The sequence below is a fragment of the Aythya ferina genome, assembly GCF_964211825.1.
Source record: "Aythya ferina genome assembly, chromosome: 3".
NCBI lineage: Eukaryota > Metazoa > Chordata > Aves > Anseriformes > Anatidae > Aythya > Aythya ferina.
In genome coordinates this window covers 61,050,666-61,074,294 of record NC_140298.1, presented here as the reverse complement: position 1 = coordinate 61,074,294, position 23,629 = coordinate 61,050,666, and the positions used below count along the sequence as shown (strand labels likewise).

General features: G+C 44.6%; 1 protein-coding gene across 2 annotated transcripts in view; it reads right to left on the bottom strand.

The window, feature by feature from the left end:
* Positions 1 to 9,125, bottom strand: part of HTR1E (5-hydroxytryptamine receptor 1E) — a 31,283-nt gene extending 22,158 nt beyond the window's left edge. For both annotated transcript variants that reach the window (XM_084512567.1, XM_084512568.1), the window contains exon 1: positions 8,989 to 9,125. The gene's annotated coding sequence lies outside the window, so the exon portion shown is untranslated. The remainder of the gene's footprint in view (positions 1 to 8,988) is intronic.
* Between the last annotated feature and the right edge of the window lie 14,504 nt (positions 9,126 to 23,629).

The window sequence follows — 23,629 nt, the reverse complement described above, 5'->3', positions numbered from 1 at the left end:
AATGAGATATCAGGAAAATGCAAGTTTTTTTGGTGCCATAGGAAGCATATATATTTGCCTGGATGACATTGATTTGGCAAAAGAGCCTACAGATGACTCTCTGGAGGTCTCTACATGATCAGAGGTGCTTCGATTCTTTCCAAAGTTGCTGGCTACATCCACACCTACTTGTGAATTCAGTGCAAAGGGTAATGCACCTGGGGACAAGTGTTGGCACAAGAAGGTTAACAGTAGAGGTAGGCAACTGTTTCAACATATCTGCCAAATAGATAAGGAAGGACTGAAAGTGCCCTGGAAATGCCTTCAAGGTAAATTTGTGCCTAAACAAGCTGTCAAAATAAGCATTTTGGGATGCTTTTTTGTAGCACACCTGACAGGTATAAAACAGAAATTTAATACAAATTTTGAGAGGACAAAGAAACTAGGTTAAGAGACACCATTTCTGAGATCCACTAGTAGTCAGTTGTCCAGGGATGTTTCTAAAGACAAAGCTGGTTCAACCAGAAACAAAGACTAGTGTGCTGGTGCTTCAGTACAGAGTCAGATGCAAGGAATCATCAAGGAATGGTTGGCAATTTAACTCCATCATATTGGGGATGGGTAGATGGACAGGATGCGGCACCTATCAGTGGGCATAGCTTGTTGACAAATTTCTTCCCATCTTCTGGCTTCACTGTCCAAGGCAGGCTTTTATACGTATTGCACATTTCAAGCACTTTTGACACCCTAGCATCTCCTTTTTTTTTTTTAATAATATATCTCTATCTGCCAAAAAACATTCCAGCATAATTGAAAATTCAGAATGATTGATTTTCAGGACCATTTTGAAGATCACGCAGTATTGCTCAGCCTTGTGCTGCACACAGTTTCAACCACATACGCAAGAATTCTTGCCTCATGGAACATCTTAAAATGTTCTATCTAATATGGACCCAAATTAGATCAGTGTTGGTACTGCTGTACTAGATAGTGAAATTATTTAAATGCTGTTACCTGAAAATATCCATTAAGATATTTATTGTTGAATGAACAATGTAAAATCATTATGTATAAATAGTCAAAATAAAATTACTTGCATGCTTTGCCTGTTAAAGAAGATATTTTTAAAAAACAGTTCCAGAGAGAAAGAGTATTTTTCTGAAAATAGACTATCATATCAACAATACCAGGAAATAAATACAGAAGTAAGAGAGATATTACATGCAGCCAAAGTATAATGTATGAAAGAACTATAATAGATATTTTTTCTCTTGAACCATTCCCACTGCGTGCTTGGGTAGAAAACAATAGGTTGGTTATGAAATAATGGAAATTTTATCCATGTAAATGCCACCCTCACATTAAAATCATCACACAACTCACAGTCTGCTGCCTGCAAGCTTCTCAGGTAGAAAGCTAGCAATAAATAGGGACTACTTTGCTATGGCTCTTAACCTCACAGAAACATCTTATAAAATGATTGTTTAGAATGTGCTGTACACTATCAAACAACAAAAAAAGAGAAGATCAAATTAGGCTGCCCTGTAAAAATTAAACCAAGAGAAGAGGTAAATGCCAGCCTCTGTATTTTTATCCTACTTTTATGTCTACATTTGAAGTCCAAGCACCAAATGCTGTATGGTAGCAACTCTACTGCTTGCTCCTTGCTGTTGTGCTCCACGCTTGTGGCACAGGAGCTGGTCACAGCCCAGGGCACTCAGAAAGCATGGAAGGAAGATGCAGCTTGATTTCATTCATTTTGGGAAGCTGTTTTAGTCAAGGATGCAAACCCTCAGTTTGATGCCCATCAGCTGGCTCTGGCTGCTCAGGAACTACCCTTGCAATCCCCACACTTTTCCAGTGTGGGGATTCCCACTCCTCTGGTGCCTGGACAAAAGTACCAGCAAGGGACAGCCAGGACAGATAAAACCCTGGAAAATCTCCTTCACATATGAATAGGTTAGGAAGGAACTTGTCTTGGCTATATTCACATCTGCTGAATTCCCCAAAGGATAGAGAAAACAGGATAATGGCATAAATAATGGGTTCCTTAAGAAAACTCCCTCAGCAAACAAAAGAAATTGGACTTCAGAAAAGCCAACTCTTACACAAAGCGTGGAAGACATTGAAGTAATATTTTCTCCCTTATCTGACAGCATATTAATAATTTATTTATGTTCTTAGCGGTTCCCAGACATCGACTGGCTCCAGTGAAGTCTATGATGCCTAAGGGATGTGGACGAAACCCCAAAGCACATGCAGTGATTGGACCAAGTTCTTGTTTCTCCCCTGGACCTGGCATCTGGACTTGCCCACACTCTAGATTTAAGCTTTCCCGGTAATGCAAAGCAGTGCTGTTATAATAGTAAGCTATCATAACACAAGAACTTCAGCCTCTGCTCCCCCCCCCGAACTTGGCTGTCCCTAGGGCTTGGCCAGGACTTTCTCACCTCATTTCTGCACTCCTTCATTTGGCTGCACATCAGCAGTGTTAGGCAGGGTTCTCTGCTAGCACTTATTAACAGGAACACTTAGCAGAAAAGGCACCAGAGTAAGTTTCCAAACACCCATGAGATGCTCTTTGACAGCACAATGCTATGGGCCCAAGCTGAAAAAGTTGCAAACACCTCTACCAGTAAATCAAAATATACTTATCTCTTGCCTAGCCACAGTTTGCTTCAAAGGCGGCTGTGCACAAACCCTTTGTGTATGGCTGATCTGGTCTTATTTATGATTTAATTTTTCCTCCTGTATCAGATACTTCAGACATTTCCCTTTTTTGCTATTTTTTTAGCAAAGTGCTTGAAAATAGTTCTTCTATCATCAGGTAGTTGTGAAATATGCATCCTTTATGTTTTTAGCATGCTTTTCCCTTTAACAGCTTAGTATATATGTTAAATCATAAGCCGGAGCCTATAAGGAACTATTTATGCTAAATGCTGTATCTTTTTCAAAGTGACAATTGAGCAATGATGTCATTAAAAAGTGTTAAATCTGGCACCCATTGCTATCAGTGGAAGATTTCTCCCTGTTTTGCTAATGCTTCGGTGCCTACAGAAGAGAAAGCTCGCCTCAGGCTCTTCAGGACACAGACCTTCACAAGCAGCAGGTGAAACGCAGGGCCTGTCCCACTTCTTTAACAATAATGTGAAAATTACACTCCCTGAAGTCTGGCTCCAAACATCTCCACAGGTGGGAGCAGTTAAAGCCCTACCCCATCCTCCCAAACCCAGCTGTGGACACAGCATTTCGGACCCCCGGGCCCAGCTCAGCTCAGCCAGGCAGCGCAGGCCAACCACGGGAGACTTTCTCATAGCGGGCTCCAGGCCCAAATTATAGTGCTTTGGGGATTTCTTGTGCTACAGTAAGAATTTCCTATTTCTTCCTTTCACGTTGTTTTCTTCTCTTCTGTAAGAGGGGGCTTTTCCTTTCATGGCCACGCGTTACCTGACACAACCGGATAACACTCCTCCTCCCTGTGTCTGCCAAGGGCCCACGGGAGGTATGCAAGCATGGGCATGACGATCACTGTTTTTCAGAGGAACATTGTGTGTTTTAATGGCCTGAAATCCCTCCTAAGGCGCAACCAGCAGGCACAGTGGGAGATGCAGCCCAGAGAAAGGCTGGTACATGCACTGCAAGGATGTGCACTTATAACCCCTCAGGTGAGCGGTTTCTTCCTACCAGACTGTACTGCATACCATGTCAAACTATTCAGGAGTTTCTGATTTTTGTTTCAGCTCAGGGATCAAGACCTGTGTCAATTCATGCTTTTAATTCAGCAAGATAATGCTCAGCATAATTTGATTTTTAGCTGTCTTGCAGTGTTGAATTCACACTCATGCTGTACAAAGCCCCAACCGGCAGCTTCATCAAATATTTACAGCTCCGTGAGGCCTCTTGACTAGTCTGTGCTCTCCTATGAAATGCAACAGCAACAAAACCATTAGTCGTGGCAAAAAGAGAAAGGTGGACACTTGACGTGCACAACTCATGAAGGCGTGAATTGCATGGATGCCTGCCTGAGCATCGCAATGAGCTGCCTTAATCAGAGAGGTGCACCCTGCTGGACCACTTCATCCTGCAAAGGGCAGGCACGTGCTGCTCTGACCCCCAGAAGTCTGGAATCATTGGCTGGAAAATACCTGCTAAAGAAACAGTGCATGCTCCTGTTTGTGTGAACCTTTTCAGACCTTGCTCTTAGTTTCCAAATTGGGTGTTGATTACTGAACCTGCCCTATTTCAACAGCATGAGAAGCACTTTGTTACGTTATTTCAGTGTTATAATGAAGTGTCTCAGTATATGGATCAAGATTAATTTATTGGCTGTATAAATATGTGTGAATCATGCCTGTGTATTACTGTCACCCACTCCCATGATTGGTCTTGCTGAGCATTCACCTCTGGTTTTGTGCAAAGGACTGAGGATGTGAAGTTAAAGCACAGCATGGATATTAAGTTTCATGCAAAACTTCACACATACGAGGAGGAATGATACCACTAAAACACTCCTGCAAGAACACAGTGGTGTTGATATGAAGCTGTCCATTTCAAAATTAAGGTATCACACATTTGACTGGCAGTTGCTGCATGTTTGCAACTCAGGGAGACATGGTTACAGTTAGGCTGTCTACAAAGCTCTCTTTAGGAGAAAACTGAAAGATTTTCATCAAGAAAACACTTGAAGCAAGGCACAAAACATTAAATTCTGTGAAACACAGAATAGTGGAATTATACTGGCAATTTACATGTGAGCTCTGAGTCAGTGCTTTCAGGCAGGCAGTAATTCCACATAAGCATCCCTGATGAAACAGGATCATAAATCTCTTTCTGAATGGTATCTTTCAACTGATGTGCTCGGCTTCAATCTCTTCTCCTACAGGAAAGACACTCGGAGACAGAATAAGAACGGGACCCAACCCACAGAGCACGTTTCAAGAGTGTTTTGCTACGCTGGCCCCCACTTGCATGCTTTTCTTTATTAAAAGCTAGTCTGAACTGATCCCTCGATATTTCAAAACATGAAGAAAAGAGAAAGAATATGTAATGTAACAATTGCTGTCTGTGATAGCAGATAGCCTGGCCTGTTTGGGAAAAAAAAGTACATCAGAACCAGTAGTAACTTAATGGGAAAAGCTGTCTAATTTAGCTTGTGGAGAGGAGTAAGTTTAGCTGAAAATAAACAAATGTGTAGGTTGTTAGTTCTATAAACGTATTATTTTTTTTTTTGTTTGCTGATTGTATCATAAATATAAAACAAAACCTGCTTCCCAAACAGAGAAAAAAGGCAGATGTGGAGCTGGGCAGTGTATTTGGACTGGACTGGAGTACAGAACTGACACCACATGGGGAATGGCAAGGAGCCCAAAGACACAAAGAGGGTGTCTGGAAGGACAGGACAGGGTCAGAGGGCTCAGGTGACCATGCTGGGGAGAGCAGCTGTCTGACCCAGGGGACCAGGTAGTTGCTGCTCATCCCCTCCAAACAGAGCCCATCTCATCTGAGATGTGGATTCAGGAATGGGAGGCCTTGCTGGGCTTCTTTGACTTCAGCATAAACTGATAAATCAACTAATGGAGTAATTAGAAGCAGTCAACATGATATCCCTTCAGGACATCCAAACCTGGGAAGTCTTACAGGCACAGAAGGAGAGCTGCATTGTCCTGGAGAGTGCCTGGTGATGGGTGGGAGCTTGTGAGTGGTGGACGGGTGGTGGGGCCAGAAGGAGTGGTGGCCTGGGGGGAGCAGGCAGACATGGTGCAGGCCAAGAAGCTGCCAGCTGGGACAAAAGGTCCACCCAGCAGAGGCCACAGAGGGGGAACTGGAGCTCAGAAAGCCCCAGGCAACAGCCACAGATTTTGTGACTGCCGTGTGTCAGACTGTGGCTCACCTTTTAAAGGACAGCCCTACTTTTGTCATTTTGGCCCCCTGTGCTCATGCTGGCTGTGAAGGAACATCAATGAAAATTGTTAATTACCCGTGAGCAGACGTTAGATATTGGGGCTGATCAATGTGCTTCTGGGGTTACCAAGCGATTTACAGCCCCAAACAGTTCTGCTCAACCTGACTTTGCTGACTGTGGGACTAAGAAAAAGTCTTCCTTTGTCACAGTGGATTCTTGTCACCTGTGCCCAGTCCCACCTAAGGCCATGATGTCTTACAACCTCCTGTGACTCTTTCAGGGCTGCTGAGTGCCCCAGCCTGGGCCTCATGGCCAAGTGCTCCTCTTAGGACCTCAACAGCACTGAGCTGCAGGACCTAAGCCCTTCACATGCTTTGTAAGGTCAAATCCTACAAGCTCCCTTGTGCAGCCCTGTGAGATACCTCCCATGTGAGAGTGCGATGCAGTCATCTGAGAATACTACCCCTGAGAGCTGCTTCCCCTCCTATAGCTGTGCAGTTGATTATTCTCAGCTCAGAGCAGTACTTCCTACCTGGCCTTCTGCTTATCACATCTCCAGTTCATCTCAGCCACATTTAAGTTCTGACCTCACTTGCCTCTGCCAAATTCTCCACCCCAACCTCCCCCACAAACCCCACACTTCTTACTGCCACAGCCATTAAGAGCACCAAATTAGCTACAAGGGGAGGTTCAGAAGGGCTAATTCACTGGCTGCTTGCAGAACTAAAACCCATGCAGGTGGTCAACCTCGCAAAGGCCAAACCCATTGAATTCATGAGGGCTGCTCGCAAGCAGGCATATTTACATATTTGAGTGTGTGGACAAGAGGTGCCAGGCTGTTTAATATACCGGTCACTCGATTAAAAAGAACCGGCATAATATTTTCCGTCAAGATAGGCCAGGGATTAGTTTGACAGACTTAATGTAATTACGTGGAGATGAGTTTGGCCCGGTGACCTTTTTCTTTATCATCATGTCTTCCCAGTGTTTGATCAATGACTTCAAATAGCTTTGAACTGATTTAAGGCTTTTCTCACTGTTTGCTTTGAGATCTTGTTCTCCATTTTTAATAAACAAGACTGCTCCCTTTTTGTTCCGGAAGGGACCCTCATGTCTTAAACATACCAGTCTTGCAGGGAGGTTATGGCTAAATCCGAACCCCTCAGCCAGAAGAGCTGCAATTGCCAGGTTCCCCTTCTACATCCTCATGTGATTGCCTGGATATAAGTCTAGGGTCAGGAAAACACGAGATAGATTTAAAACAAATATCCACTGTCCTTAGGTGGCCACTTGGTGAAGCTGGTGGTAAAGCTTCAAGGCTTCAACAGCACCAGGCTCAAGCTCAGAGCTGCTGAACCAACACTGCCTCTGCTGTGCCGAAGCTATTATAATAGCAGTACAAGCAGAAGTGCTTCAGAACTTTTCTTGGAGCTTTTAAGTACAAATGCAGGCATGTTTATCTACTTTCAGAAAAAAAAATAGAAAAAAAGAAAGCTACTTGAGGGTACAGATGGTTTCAGCATGTGCAGGACTTCTTCAGAAGGGGAAAAAACGGAACAGTTAAGCACAATTTTCTCTAATTTTTAAAGGAATCAAAGCGTTCCTTGCAGAAGAATCAAGCTATTTAGAATAACTCTTTGGACATCTTAATTATGTAATGTTCTCTTTTTTTTAATGCTTGAAAGTGCTTTGGTTCCTGACAATCACCTATGTGTTCGGTGATTGTAAAATAATTGCAGATCATCGTTTTATGGAATGAGAGATTCTCTCTTTTTTTTTTTTTTTTAAGTTGGATGGCTCATGTAAGAGCTGCCCTCCTAGGTCTCAAAGTTTGTGAAAGGACTGAACTGCAAAGATAGGCTACAGGCAGCCCATGATCACAGAGGGCTACTGGCTCCTATGAGCTTGTTGTCTGCATTTCCAGGAAAAAAACCAAGGCACTGGTGATTTCCTAGCTCCTGCACAGGGGGCTGGTGATGCTGTTCAGTCCATGCTTCCCTGACTCGGTCTGCACTGAACTCCTGAACGAGCTTGATTCATCTGAGCAAATGCTTTTCAAACAGGACTTAAGCCTTGGTTTGGGAAAGCACAAAAGCACATGTTCGCCTTGAGCCACTGAGCAGTTCCACTGAAGCCAACGGCCCCTAAGCCCTCACCAGCATTAAACATGGACTTTGCTGGCCAGAAGCCATATGTACATGTTTCTCTAAGGGAAAGTAGTGCAGTTCTCATACCATAAATTGCAATATTTGATGGTGCTTTTTTTTTTCTTTCACCTGGAGCCCTGGGTTTTTGGAGTGTATGAGTGCATACCCATTCCAGCTTTGTTCTTTTAAAACTGAAAATTTCTGGGCTGTTTCATGAGGATTCCCAACCAGCAGAAAATATAAAAATGCAGATGAAATGCCCTGTGCTTTCAACAGCTGGATATTTAGAGGGGGTGTGGACCCGAATCAAGGATTTTGAGCATGAGGTTAATGGCAAACACTAAAACAAATGAGCTCTGTTCTCTGCCCCGACAATCTCTCTCTACACACACTCAAGGACCCCGACCCTGTCTGTGACCAAGGGAAGATCCCTGCTCCACCTGCTGCACATCTGGGGCCACGGGGACTAACAGGTAGGCAGACAGCCCAGTATTTCACTTTCCCGGAGCTCCAGCCCCGAAGTGAGGAGCCCGATGCCCCTTGCTCAGCACCGGGAATCACCGATACTTCCCATACCCTGCGCATCTCCCAGCCGCTCAGCCCCCAGCCGCGGGTGCCAGGGCAGGGAGCTGCCCTTTCCATGCACTGAAAGAAAAGGGTGATGCACCTCAGAGACGGGCTCACAGCACCGCAGACAACGAGCAGAGACGCCCGGACAGCCCAACAGAGCCCCGAAGCAGCGCTGGGTACCGAGGATGCTCTGCGGGATGCTCATCGCCACCTACCCCATGCCGGCACCCCAATGGGAACCGTCTCAAGCCCACGGAGGAAAACTCGGCAATAAGTACGCTGTCGGGAGGGGGCTGTTCCCCTGCGGTGCCCCATGGACACCCCACAACCTCCCACCCCAACACCCCCGGGCACCCCACAACCTCCCACCCCTGCACCCCGGGCACTCACCTGCGCTCCGGCGGCAGCCTCTCCGCTCCCCCCGTGGTCGGGGGTCTCTCCCGGAGGGGAGGGGGGATATTTTGGGGGGACAGGCGGGGTGGGCTGTCCCCCCTCTTGCCCTCAGCCCGGCAGCCGCGAGTGCGGCGCAGCCCCCCCGGCGGTGGGGATTTATCGGCGGGCGGAGGAGGGGGCCGGCACGGCCGCTTTGGGGCGGGGGGATGCGGGGAGGGGGCCGGGCTGCGGGGAGCCTGCGGCGGCTCCGCACCCGCTCCGCACCCGCTCCGCACCCGCTCCGCACCCGCTCGGCTCCGCCGGGGGCACGGCGCCGCCCCCGAGCCCCTCCGTGCCCAGCAGGGGGCACCGCCGCCTGCTGCCGGGGCTGGGGTCGCGGGGAGCTCGCCGGGCAGCGGGGGGAGAGCGGCGATAGCATCCCCCGGGGGTGGAGAGAGACTTGGGTGCCGTGGGGTTTTGGGGAGGGTTCCAAAGAGAGCGGAGGTGAAGGCACCTCTGCTTTGCCTAAGGAAGTTGTCTCTATCCGGGGATCATGTCATTTCCCACGGCTTTAGAAATATTTATATACATATATATATATATATATATATATGTATATGTATATTTATATACATATATATATATATATATATATATATATATATATATGTGGTTTTTTTTGAATGTGGAGTGGCGCTGATTTAAAACCCATTCACAAAGCCTCTGTTCCTGTCTCTCCTGCTCTACCTCGGGAGGTCTTCTGCTCCACTGCTTTCTGGTGAAACGTGTCCGAGGCTGCTGGAGGGCTCCGTGGGCTGGAATGGGAGGGGAAGATGACACGGAGCAAAAATCTCCAGGTCTCTGTAATCACGGCTTTCATGTCCTCCTCAAATACTGAACAACAAGGGAATGAAATTCTCAGGCATTTTTTTATGGTCGTCATTTCTGGAGAGATTTTCTGCCCAGGACCTCCTCTAGAGTTCCTGATGTCTCCCACTTATGTTTAGGGGAAAGCTGCGGTGATTTCATGCAGCACCAGCCATAACAAGGCCATAAACCTCAGTGGGGCCATCATCATGATGGTAAGACAAACAAAACCTGCTAGCTGTAGTATTTATTCTGACACGTCCACAACTGAATAAAACAAGCTACGGCACAGCTCCATTCTGGTGTACAGCCTAGGCAGTGACCCCACATCCCACCTCTCCCCACCACCACACTGCAGCTACAGGTCGGACAAACCTCCAGCAGCAGGAGGTGGCTGCATCCATCACATACACATGGAGGACTCTCTGGCCAGGGTGCCTGATAATCTAAACATAGACGTGAAAAATAAAAGCAACATTATGCAAATATGAAGCATGGAAGGAAGAATTTAAAGGAAGACAATGGTCCCTTAATGAAAGGCACAAACATCAGTCACTCACAGCTGAATGAGTACAAGTTGATCCGAAGCTGAGTGGAGTGACAGCCCAGAAAGCTTCATATTAAGTCAATTAAATCCCATTATTCTTTATTTATTTTTTTTTAATAATTAAATTAATTTCATGTGACTGTGAAGGGAGCTGGAATGACTGCCAAAAACTGTTCTTGTCACAGGCTACAGAGGCAGGATTAGTCAGTAATTATGGCACCAGGCTGGTGTTTGGGAGAGGTGGGTTCTGCTTTTCAGCATGCATGGCCCAGTTTGAGTCCTGTAAGCTCTCTGTGCCTCAGCTACCCAGCTCTAACCAGCAATAAAAGGGCTCTGCATGCCTCCAGAGGTATGTGGGGCAGGGAGGTCTTGCAGTGCTCCCCAGACCTGGTTGGAGGTTTCCTGGGTGTACCTGCAAGTGCATGATAGAGGGCACGTTGAGTTGCTTCCTTTTGGATAGCCACCATTGCCATGACAAGGGAGCTGCATTTCTGATGAGCTTTTGTATGCATTCACTCGCTCAGCCAGCCACACTTCCATCACAGCAAGGCTGCAGATACAGGAGGAAAGGGAGCATAATAAAATCTTTTTGCAGGTTTGTCACAGTCTCCCTTACTTCATTTCAGAACCATTCAGATATAACTGATCATATTGAGCCATGCCGCTTTGGACAGGAAAAGTCCATCAGGGAATTGCTGGCTGGTTGCTACTTGTACACACACCTACTCTTTCTTTGGCATATTGCCCTTTCCCAATCCTTTCTTTGCAGTCAGGTTGCTGATTCTTTCCTAGGAGATCGCTGGAAATGTCACCAGGTACATCTCTGCAGAGCTGGAAGGAGCCACTGGAGTGGCTGTTGGCAGCGTGCTCCATAATCCCCTCCCTCCTGTCTGTGGGGCTGAGTGCTCAAATGCTAATGCCCTGCATGTGGGATTTGTCTGCCTTGAGCTTTTGACGTTGTAAGTTAATCATCTGCATGCAAACTTGTCACCTAAGGCTCTCCATATAGTTAACGGAGAGAAATAGACACCTCCAGAAGGCAACTCATCTCATCCATCTTGGACATCTACGTGGAGATGAAATGAGCTGCCTTTTGGAGGTGCCCATTTCTCTCCAGCGAGTCTGAAGCGAGCCCAGGGTGACTGGCTTAGATGGAGGTGATTAACGTTCGGATGCGTACAGTGAGGTGAAATGAATCTCACCCCTTTTGAGTAATTCTCCTAGTCATGACCCAGCGGTGATTGAGAATCTCTTTTCTGCATACCCTATCAAATCCTAGCTAGGGGCAAATCTGAGCTGCTGTGCTGTTTTCTAGCAAATAAAAGCGCTGCTGATCAGTCAGATTGATCCCTGTGCAGCAGGATGATGCTGGCTTAGGAAGGGGTGAAGAAATGTTGTAGAAGCAGGTCCCAGAGGTGCCATTTCTCTCCGGGCTGCTCCCACCCAGCCACCCATCTCTACACCACGTCTCTACATCACTCACAAACAGGTGACCCCAGATAGACTTTTGCCTACACTGAAGCAAGTTCTTCAGCAGAAGAGGGATCCAAACGCTCACTTTCAGGGCTCTTGCAGCTCACTGAAGCACCTTGTGCTGGCTGCAGGCAAATGATGAGGTGCTGTAGGAGGTGACCACTGGGCTCACTGGAGTCCTTCTCTCAAAGTTACGTCTTTCCCCAGCTCAGGACACAGTCCATCCTCCTAAGGACATAATCCTTTTTTGTCTTCTATGAAAAAAATGATCTATTTGTGCCCAGTAATTGCCCTGCAATTACTCTTCAAAAACAAATTAAAAAAAAAAATACAACAGCATCCTCATTTAATTTGGATTAAACTCTGCAGTTAAGAGCTGATAGAAGATACCAAAAATGCCTGTGTAAATGCTGTGTATTTTTATGTTTGAGCTTCTCAGAATTGCTGCCAGGCCGATGTTTGCCATGGGTGGTCCCCAGTCAGAAGTAGTGCTACAGCCCTGAAGGATAAACAGATAATACTTTTGCAGGGAAAGGCATAGCTGCCCTTTACAAAAATACCATCCTAATAAAAGCTGCTGAAATTCAGAGCTTGGCAGGCTCCTATTCATCAGCAAGAAGAAGGCAGCAACAGGTCACTGCTGTGCTGTGGCTTTGGGGTCCTTGCTTGTCCCCATGTTGGTGCTGCAGCCTCCGGTGCCTTGGTGCCATCAGCATCATCTTTCTTTGAACAAAATGACAGTGACATGGCACAGGCACAGCCTTCTGGCTCTGCTTGTCTGGGGCAAAGCCCCTCTGTGACTTGTTCATTTGCACAGTGGTCAAAATAATTATGCATCAGCTTACATGCGTGCCCTGCTCTGGGTGTTTTCTTTCCATCTCCATCAGCGGCACTCGTAAATGCTCAGCAAATGTCACCCTTTCTCCATCGTTGTCACTCTGCTGTTTTGTAGGCTCATTCATCTTGTAGCCTCCTCCCAACCTCAGCAGCTCATGCTTGTGCGGGCAGTTCATTTATTGCTCATGGCTGGTAGGGGATCTGCTTTGGTTAATGCTTTAGTGACAGTCTTAGTATGATATATGCCAGCCGATGCTTCACCAAGGCTGACATTTGTCACAGGCTTTTGACCTAGTTGCAGCCAACCTGGTTGCATTGCATTCTACTGTACACAAGCTCCAACTCCCCTGAATCACACCTTTGGGATTCACACCTCCACACTGGGGGCATGGAGGGCTTTCTAGAAGAGATGGGAAGTTGATGTACCATTATACATATTTTCCTGGCACTCGGATTTGGAAAAAGATGTGAAAAATATATACTTGTAGTTAAGGGTCTTCTAAACTCCACAAGAATGCACTTGAAATTTGGATTTTCAACAGCATGAGTGCTGTTATCACATGAGTGCTGTTATCACAGAAGTTTTTGTGGACACCTTTCTGAAATTGATAAAAGCCCCTGATGTTGATTAAAATGTGATCAAGCACACAACACAGAGTACTCTTGATGGAGGACTATATATTTCTTATTTAACTGGAATCTAAAATTAATTCGTAGAATCCTAGAATATCCTGAGTAGGAAGGGACCCCCAAGGACCATCAAGTCCAACTCCTGGTTCCCCATAGGACCACCAAAAAAACAGGCCATGTCTGAGAGCATTGTCCAAATGATTCTTGAACTCCAGCAGGCTCGGTGCTGTGACCACTGCCCTGGGGAGCCTGTCCCAGTGCCCAGCCACATATCTGTGAATTACTTTAATTATAAAATTATATCTTTATTTTGCTACAAATAACCTGAGGATGAAAAGGCAAGCTTAAATTTACCCCACATTTTTATGGCAATAAATTAACTGGAGCAGGATCTCACAAACTCTTGTTTTATGATGACTGTCCATTTCTGGAATATTTATTCCTCTTAAACTGAAAACAGTCAATAATCTCCAGGCTTGTTATAAATTTGTTTAAATTTCATACCAAATTTTTTCAATGGCTTTATATGTATGGAGAGATTCCAGTGTAGTGGTCATTGTATCTGAGCATACTCAAAACTCTGCTAAAGCAGGTATTTGGCTAAGTATAATATTTAGGCCATATTGTACAGTGATGGAATAACTTCTTTTTCTTTTCTTTTTGTGAAAATCAGTGATATTTTAACAAACCGCTACAAAGATATTCTTCTAGGCGACTTCGGTACTACAAGATATGGAATACCCCAAACAGCATCTTAAAACCTTGAAAGTCTATATTTTATCAGCCCGATTAAAAAATAAAATAAAATGTGGAGACACTGAGAAAATGGTTGTAGTCTGCTATAATTCTAAATTTAAATGCACGGAAGTTACATAGAAAAGAAAAAAATGTGGTTGAAGTGGTGAAAAAACACATCAGTTTCACACTGACCACACAAAACAAAGCATGTATAAGGCTATCGTAGGCAATAGCTGTACCTCATAAAATCTTCCAGGATAAAAGTTTTATATAATTGATATTTGTTCTTTCTTAAAAAAAAAAAAAAAAAAAAAAAAAAAAAAAAAAAAAAAAAAAAAAAAAAAAAAAAAAAAAAAACCTGTCCCAAAGCATTAACTCATTTTGGCAACACCTTGCAGCTTATCTATAATATCTTTCGTATCTATCCCAGCTACTGAGGGCACGCCTGTGGTGACTGTAAATTTTATGCTTCAGTGTGCTCTGTTATCGTGGATTAAATATTTACTTGAGATGCTATTTGGGCACGTTCTGTGGTTCTTACCCTGGATGTAATAGGGATACATCACTGACTCAGGATGTGCTTTCATAATTCTCCTATTGCCAACGCCAAATGGTTAAACAGCGATGTTGAACTGGGTGATAAATGGAGGCGGGGACAGTGCGATCCCTTAATAGGGATGTATCTCAGCATGGGTTTACGAGAAGATGAAAAGAAGATGATACTCAGCCGCCACAATTTTGTTTCAGTCTGACATTCTATTCAGTCACTTCAACTTGATTTAAGTCTTTTCAGACACTTTTATAGCATGATTTTCAGTTGCACCCAAAGCCTGCTGAAGTTGATGAGAAAACTTTCCCAACATGTGCTGCATCACATCCTTGTGCAGAGCATCTCCGGTCAGACATCCTCTCTTCTGTTCCTACCCTTCCTTTAGCAAATACGTAATAGCATTTTCCATTATCTACCTGGAACACAGTAAAGGTGTCAATGCCCAGTGACAGGTTCACTAAATAACAGGATTTTATTACTACCGATCAAAGATGCATTAGGATCTAAACATGCAGGAAAGTTTATGGGCCAGGGAGGTACGTGGGGTTTTAGAGAACGTGTTTTAGGACAACAGCTGCAAGCAATTAAGTGAATAAATCCTTCACATCCTTATAGCTCTAGCTAGCCAGATAGGTAACTTCACCACTGCTGGGTCACACAAGAAGCCACTGCTGTCCCACTTGATGGCACTGCCCCAGCCAGTGAAGCTGACACTCTTTCTCTGTAAACTGTTTGACACGCCAGAGCCTATTTTGGATATGCTGCTGTTAGGAACGGTGTTTTTTATGGGTCGTTTCTTTCTCGTACGTGCGTGGCACATTTGTTTCGCACAGCACTTGTTGCTGGTGGTCGCCCAATTCCCTGCAGGGGCTGTTGGGTGCATCCCAGCTGCTGAGGCTGGCTGCTTGGTCAAATCGCTGACAAGATGACAGCTTTGTCTCCTTCTCAGGGCCCTCATCCGGTCCCTTGGGCTTATTCCCCTCTATTCCTAGAGAAAACAGAGTGTGTAATTTAAAATTACAATTTATATGCTCGTGGGATTGTTCAACACAACACATGGGTGAATGATAAAACCCAGGCATCCTTGTGAGAAGAGGTGCTACGGTGCTATTGGATCACAGGGGGAGAAGCAGATGTGCCTGCTTCATAACACCAGCCCAGGCTAAAATCTAATGAAATGGGTAGGACATTTATGCATGGCATCCTGCGGCTATTGGACACCCCATCACTACCAAGCAGTATTTTCTTCTAGTCTGTATTCCTTTAGGCTTATCTCATTTGGTCTGTTATTTTATAGAGGAGGCAGGTGGAGAATTCCCAGTGAGAGGAATAATATAAATGGAAATAAACTTCTCTGTGCAATCAAGCTAAACCATCTGGATATAATCCAAACACATTTGTTGCATGAGAAATTCCAGGTACCACTATGTACTACCCAGCTCTCCACATTTTCCTTATCTTATGCATCATTTTGTTCTTTTTCCCCAAGACCTGCCTCTATTTCTAGTGGCAATTTGTAATGACTGCACATTTGCAGTCTCTCTGACAATATAGCTAACAGTATTTGAAATGTCCTGTGTAGTATCCACTAGTTTTTTCTTTCCTACATTATTAGATCTGTTTACCCCAATCTTCTGAAATCCCGTGCTGGTCCATTCCTTCTAGAGCCTCCGACTTCCTTTATGTTCATTTAAATTCTCACACTTCTGGTGGATAAAAATAACAAAAGCTCTGTCTGCTGACAGGAGGGCCATCAGTAAAACAAGATTTGTTTCACTGAAAGGTTGCCCCACACATCCTTCTGGAAAAGCACTGCTCAGACAGAGGTGAGCCGTGGAAGGAATTGAGGTGCTTTTAAAAACATAAATGTCTTTGCCTGCACCTTACGCCTCCAAAAGCTCAATGGAGGACTGGCTCAGGCTGCTATGGTCCTGAAGCACTTTTCCATAATGGATCTAGATGCACAGCAGCACAACCTGACATTTCATTATTTTTAATAGTGTTATTGCTGGAAGGACCTGCTGATGCGAGAGCACATTCCAGCAGCAGTCGGGGTATTAATGTGGAATCACGGCAGCAAGTGCTGAAAGATATGTGGCCGGGAGAAAAGGCAGTGCCACCGGCAGGATACACTACATCAAGTAAGATTCAATTACACAATATTTATAGTCCCATACCTTCTGTTTCAGGGGTGTGCAGCTGCAAAGAAAGAAGAATAAACCTCTTCCCCTATGATTGCCTCCATGGGGCACCCAGCAGCTCATTAGCAGCAGCACTTTCCCGACCAAGGAGAGAAAGTACTGCCCTGTGTGCTAATTTTTTGTGTCAGAGACCAAAGTTGGTTCTGATGTGAATGCTGCTGGGAGCACAACCTTGCGACCAGAACACGTGAGTCAAACCCACCTCTGTGGCTGGGTGCTTTCCCTGGCCAGCTTGGGGACCTGGGGGTGGAGGAACCCAGCACCCTGGTCCCAGCTTCAGGTGCTCTTACACGTTTGTGGTGAGCACTGTCAGATGTCCTCAGCAGCCAGGGTCCAGCATTCATGGACCACATGAGTTTCCCATCAGTCTCTAGCCTTTACAAGTCACCAGAAGGTCCTAACTCCATCTCAGGTGCAATCACAAATGGACTAAAACGGCAGTCCCAAGACCTGTGTCCCAAAACACAAACTCATCATCAGGGAATAGTAAGAGTGATTTAAATGCCAGTGGCCAAATTCAGTGTGGCAACACTTAAAACTTGGGCAGCAGAATGTGTTGGAAGTGCTCAGCAGAAACAGGAGCAGCTCATGGCTGTCAGCTTTTAATGTATTTATCTGCCATGGTTCAAACACCAGCCTGAAAACAGCATGAGCAGGAGAAGAGGGAAAAGCCTTGGCCACAGCCCAGCTGCAGCACAAGACATTGACATCTCGGTCCAGGAGGGAGAGTGTGAGCTGAGGTGTGCAGAAACTGGCAGGGAAGAAACACATCTCAGTGAGCACCTCCACAGCTCAGGAGATCTCCTTGGGGCCCACAGGAGAGGGGGGAGCCCCAGGAAGCAGGGGAGGTGGAGGAGGCCACCGCTTCGTATCTCAAGTGATCACATCTCAGAGCTGCCTGCTTCTTCAGTGAACTGCAAAAACATCTTTATCTGCAAAGGGGCCTAAGCAGGAAAAAAATTTGCAATGGACACCAAGTGTGCAATGGTGAATGACTCTAATAGGGCAAATTCGCAAGAGAAATAATCTCCTCTTATCTCTGAAATATGTTTTAGATACTTTCACTATTTTACATTTTCCTTTGTTTGCAAAGTGGCATAATCCCTCAGCATACTCATTTAACTTGACCCTCTGCTAACCCCTCACTGATTTCAGTATTTAGTTTTTACAAAAAACTAAATACTTTAGGTTTTTTTTTACAAAAAAAACTAAATACTGGAATATGTTTTTACAAACAAGAAGAGCAATTGCTTAAATTTGTATAAATATTCAGGAGGATTATTTAAGCCCCCCCTCCTGCTCCTGACTGTCTGATGGTTAGATGCCAGCTGAGATAGCTGAGTTGAAGTGCCAGAACCTCTGGCCGGGATTACATTACAGAGGGTTTTGTGTGCTGCTGGAAATGGGGAACATTTAATTACAGCACACTCCCTTGAGACAGGATGGGATGGGTCATACGAACTCCACAATCTGTCTGCTGCAGGTAAGCAAGTCATGAATAAAAACGTACTCTAATTTAGGAATGTAAATAGAGGGATGCCTGCTTTGAAGCACTGAGGTCTGAACATTTTAAGCACCATTGTACAAATAAAGCAAGCAATTTTGTACAGCAGTTTGGGCTCAGAATGGGACTTGGCTAAATCCACTTTCCCATAGCGAGGTTTCAAGGGACATTTAATGATGCTGCAAACAGGTCTGTGCAAAGCACAGCAACCAGTTACTTCCTTTTAGGTTACGGCAGAGTTTTTAACTTAAAAAATAAAAAATAAGTAAAAGTTATATACACATTGTTCAGATTTTGGCTATAGAAACAGCACTTACAGTTATCTTAGCTTTGCATGATGGCTAACCCAAATTCACAGTCTATATCTCGTTTAATATCACCTGGTACTTTGGGAGAATGTGTTAGCCAGTTACTCACTTTGATTTGATGACACCTAAGTGGGAAGGGTAAAGGCCCTGGGGATGGGCTTTTCATGTGGGCCTGGCTGTCTCGCTGGGATGGAGGCACAGACTTCGGCTTTGAGTCCCTGCAGTGCCTGTGTTCATGCTGTGTGAGCACAGCTTCACCCAGAATGGTCTTTTCTCATCCTCTCTTTTGCTGGTGGAGGCATTTCATACCCAGGTTTACCTTCTCTCCCTGCTCCACTGGGTGGGAACAGCCTAGGGAGTCAGCGCAGCCCTCCTTTTGGGAGGAACGGTGAGAAAATGGTTTGTCACAACATAGGCAAAGATATCAGCTTGCTGTGGCACATCTTGAAGGAGCACATTAAAATGTAGTAAATCCTTGTGTATGAGTAACAGAACATTTTAAGGAGTAGTGCTGCAGAACAGAGGGAGAAGTGAGTGTGCCTTCACGGCCATCTCGGGCCACCCTGACACGGATGCGTTCAGCCTTCAGAGCCACCCACGGATGCCTCCTTCTGCAGGCTCTGAAAGGATCTGCTGCAAGTGGAAGAACAAAGAGAAGGAGGAGAGGGATGTTCTTGGGATGACAATTGCAGGCCAAGGAGAGGTCCCTGAAGGAAGCCTGTAGCTACATGCCCATCACGGCTAACAAACAATAGGAGTAGTGCCAACACAATGATTTGTGGTTATATACATGCACTTCAGGCTTCATCTTCCTACCTGGATGTGGTTTTTAATTAATTAATTTATTTTTTTTATTCCCAAAATATGTTGTTTCTATCCATGAACACAAGCTCAGCTGGTGAGTAAAGAAATTGCAGGGCTAATGTGAGTAGTTTTCGCTAGTGTTACCAACCAAGTTCTGGATCTCTTGAGCTTTTATGTGGGAAAGTGGTTAAAGATTAGTTATTTGCACTCCATCCATTTCAGCTTTGTTGGTGTGGCACAAAACATCTCTCATAGAAACAAAAGAAAACCAAAGACAAATGTTCAAGCAAATCATTTTTTTTCTCCTCCATGCCTTTTCAGGGGTACTGGTAAGCAGTTAAGATGCTTAGCAAGTGCATTTAAGATGCCCATGCAAGGCATTGCCATGTATTTAGCAAATAGCCATGGAAGTCCACTGTGAGCAAAACTGAAGCTTGCTCATTATGTTCCCTGAGGATTTTTTTTTCCTTTTTCCTTTTTAAATACCTCCAAAATTCACCCACAGCCAGCTCTTCCACATGGCACAGACAATGACACAACCTTCTCTGCAACAACTGATGTGCCTTTACAGACAAGGAGATAGATGCATAAGCAACCTTAGTAACAATCATAGGTATTAACAGGAGAGTTTGCTTTAAAGGCTGCACCAGTTAGTATTTTACAGATGCCTAAATAGTAATCAGGAAACAAACAAACAAAAAAAAACAGATTCTTAGAGGTTGTTTTTTTTTTTTTTTTTTTTTTTTTTTTTTTTTTTTTTTTTTCACTTACCTAGCTATTTATTTATTTATTCATTCATATTTAAGCAGGATCAACACTTGCCTTCACTTTAATGAGATACTCCAATGGTGTTGCTGATTGTTTAGCAATCTCAGTTAAAGCAGAGAGGATAACTTCCCTTTTAACTTGCAGGGGGATCTCACCTCTCAAGTAAAATATACAGCCACAAGTTGGGAGGGATGGGGAGGGTTTGTCTCTCATGTAAGCTGGTTTTGTTTCCTTCTTCATGCCACTCTGTCACCCACTGCATTTCTCATGTGTGTTTCCAGCAAAGTCCACGTAGCTTTCAGGTGTGTGCTGCTGCTACTTCCTTGCTCAACTACAATTTGTTACTTTCTGCTACTTTTACTGGACTTGAACAAGGCATCCATGTTCCGTATCTTTGTGACCATCTCCAATTCTGTCATCCTCTTCAGTTCAGAAGGTGAATCCACTTAATAGTGTGATTTTTTTTTGCATTTCACTCTTCACGTTACTCACAAATTGCTGTGAATTGCCAGTGCAGCCCTTTCATCTCCATGCTGCCAGCCAAGCTTTCCTCTGCCAAGTTCAAGATGAGCTTCTTGAGATCAGGAACTTGGCTAGAAGGTGACCTTTGTGGTTGATATATGACACGAATATGACAAGCCATGGGGTTTGGGCTACTCCAGCAGGAAAACCCAAATACCGGCACTATTTTGGTCCATTCACTCAGCTAATTGCTCACAAGGCAGCGAGTGCTGGTGTCAAATCAGAGCCTTCATTTAACAGAGGGAATGGAGCCAGAGGTGCGACAAAGCCATTACCTGTGGATCATGCTATGTACCCATCTTTCATGGTGTTGTGCCCTTGGGGTGCTCTTGGGGTATGTGCTTGGTGGGTGCCATCCTCACCAGCTAGTGGTGGATCGTGCTGGTAATATCATGCTGCCTCAGCTGCCACCACAAAAGCACACCAGCTGAGCAGTGTCAGGGCTGACAAAGCTGGGGGAAGTGTCAGCCAAAGATAACTTACATGCAGAAGATGGTAATGGAAGAGAAGATGTCCCACAGTGATCTCTCAGGCCCTTCCTCGACTGATCTGTGCTTTGTAGCTCATTGGAATCCAAGAGATGTCCCACTTGTCTCCCAGTTCTTAGCACTGGGATTTGTGAGTGTAGCACAGTGGGGATAATGAAGGCTTGGTGTGCATCTGACAATCAGCATGGGTAGCAGAAAGTTGTTTTACATTATCAGTGTATTATGGTTATATCTGGAGTGAGAAAAATATCTCACAACTTCTAGCAAGCCTGAGAAGAACCCCCGATCTTTAATTTGCATGTTTATCACTTAGTAAATACAGGCATTTGCTATTTCTTTTGTTAAAAGACACTGATGCAAGATTGCTAGGATTGATGCAATACTATGGGAGCTCCTGCTTCCTTTTTCATGGATGTCATCCAGTAGCTGCCCAGGTTGCTTCTTGTAGTGATGATGCTTGATCCTTGCATCCATGGGGCAAAAATGGAAATGAAAAAATCATAACAGGCTTCTCAGACTGGGCAAGTGCATAATAAATATAATAGTAAACCTGAGAGTTCAGAAATGCAGAATCAGCTCTGGACTATATTCCTTAAGACTGAAAGGGAAATGTTTTCTTTTGCTCTGTGTCTGATTAAAATTCTCACTTTTTGGGGAAGGGGCTCTAAAATTTTTTTTGAAAAGTCCCAAACAAGGCATCCTTTAAATGAAACCCTGAGTGACCATGTTTGCCAAGGAGATGTGTGAAGGAAAGAAAGACAACTTTCCTGACCAGCTTGTCTTTCCTCAGCCTCTCTCTGCTGTCCTGCTTGGACTTCAGCCCCCTCAGCTCAGGGGTGGTTTCGTGCTGGGGCTGTGACTGTGTGAGCTCTCTTTGCACAAACCTAGGCAGGGACATTGCACACACCCCTGTGCTGCAAGGAAGCCAGTTTTCTGCTCTCCACCTGGAGCTGACTGCTTCTTTACAGCCGGTATTTCAGTGCAGTGGGGACAGGGATACTCATCAGCATGCGTGAGCAAAACTGAGGCATTTAAGTCGTAAGCGAAGCTTTACAGCCTCTGCTCACAAGCACGGTGAGGGCTGGGACACTCTCTCGCAGGATCTGGCATAACAGGGCTCATGAATAATTACGGCCTCTCTTTACTGCTCATACAAATTGAATAGATAACGGGGTAGTGGGTTTGTGCGGAAGAAAAGGAGCAGAAATGACAGCACCATAGGATTTCTTATCTTTTTGGAAGGTCACTTGCAGAGAGGTGTGCATACATAAGTTTCCCAAGGTGTGCACAGGGGAGTGTGAGGCTCTGGCTGGCTGTGAATGCTGAGGTGCTGCAGATGCTGATGTGTTGAGGAAACTCAGCTCACAGGTGAAATTCCTATATAAAGCTAGAGCTGAGACCCTAGGTGAGGAGGATCTTGAGGGAGGACACCAAGGGTAACATCGGGATGCGCCAGCAGAAGAAGTAGTGAAGTGAGCCCAAAACAGCTTAGTGAGCTGTGAACTGAGTGAGCAAAAGATCAGAAGTAAGGGTTGTTGCTTTTTTTGCCTGAATCTGCCAAAAGATGGGCCTCAAATGCTGGCATTCACTAGCTGCTTTAAGGCCAGGCTTATTTTTCTCCTGGTATTTGTTGATGTTAATAACTTTGGCAGGGTCTTGGCCTCATCCTGATACAAAGGGTAAGGATAAAAAGAAAAAAAAACCTGAAAACTCAGAAAATGTTTTTCAGGGCAGGAAACTCATTTGGTTAATGCTAAAAGGATTTTCTAACACAACTCTACAGTAGGGACACTTAATTCCTCTCAGAGCTGGGTTCAAATTTGTGCTTACACTGAAAATGTATTAAATTAACATTTAAAAACACATTTTAAAAACAACCTAATATATCCTGTCATGTTCTATCTCAGTGCAAATGCATACTGAGAAGTTATGATAGATGCCTATTTATACCAGAAATACCAATAGGCCTTTAACTGTAGCAATGCAAATGATGCCACTCTAATTAAAATTGGTAAATGGGTATATTCAGTTTTTAATGAAAATATTCTTCCATGCACTGCCAATCTCTAGTAGCATTGCATTTTGTCTGTAGTGGACAAGGAATTAATTACTTCAATTGGAATTTAAATTCCCCTGAATACACTGGTAATCAAAGACTTCTTCTATCAGCACTTAGACAAGCTATTCTGCAATAAACAGACTGGTGGAGAGCTGCTCTAACTGCAAAGCTGGTTTTGCTTAGGGAGTTGGGCTGAATAAATGTTAGGCAGTTATGAGTATCCACCAGCTGGACTGGGCAGTTTGTGCTTTACAGGGGTTTAGCTATAATGGCAAGACATCCTGAGTGTACCTAATTAAGGAAAGCAACAAGGTGCTTTCAGAACTGTGATTAGGTGGAGAAACTTTTTGTCATCATGACATG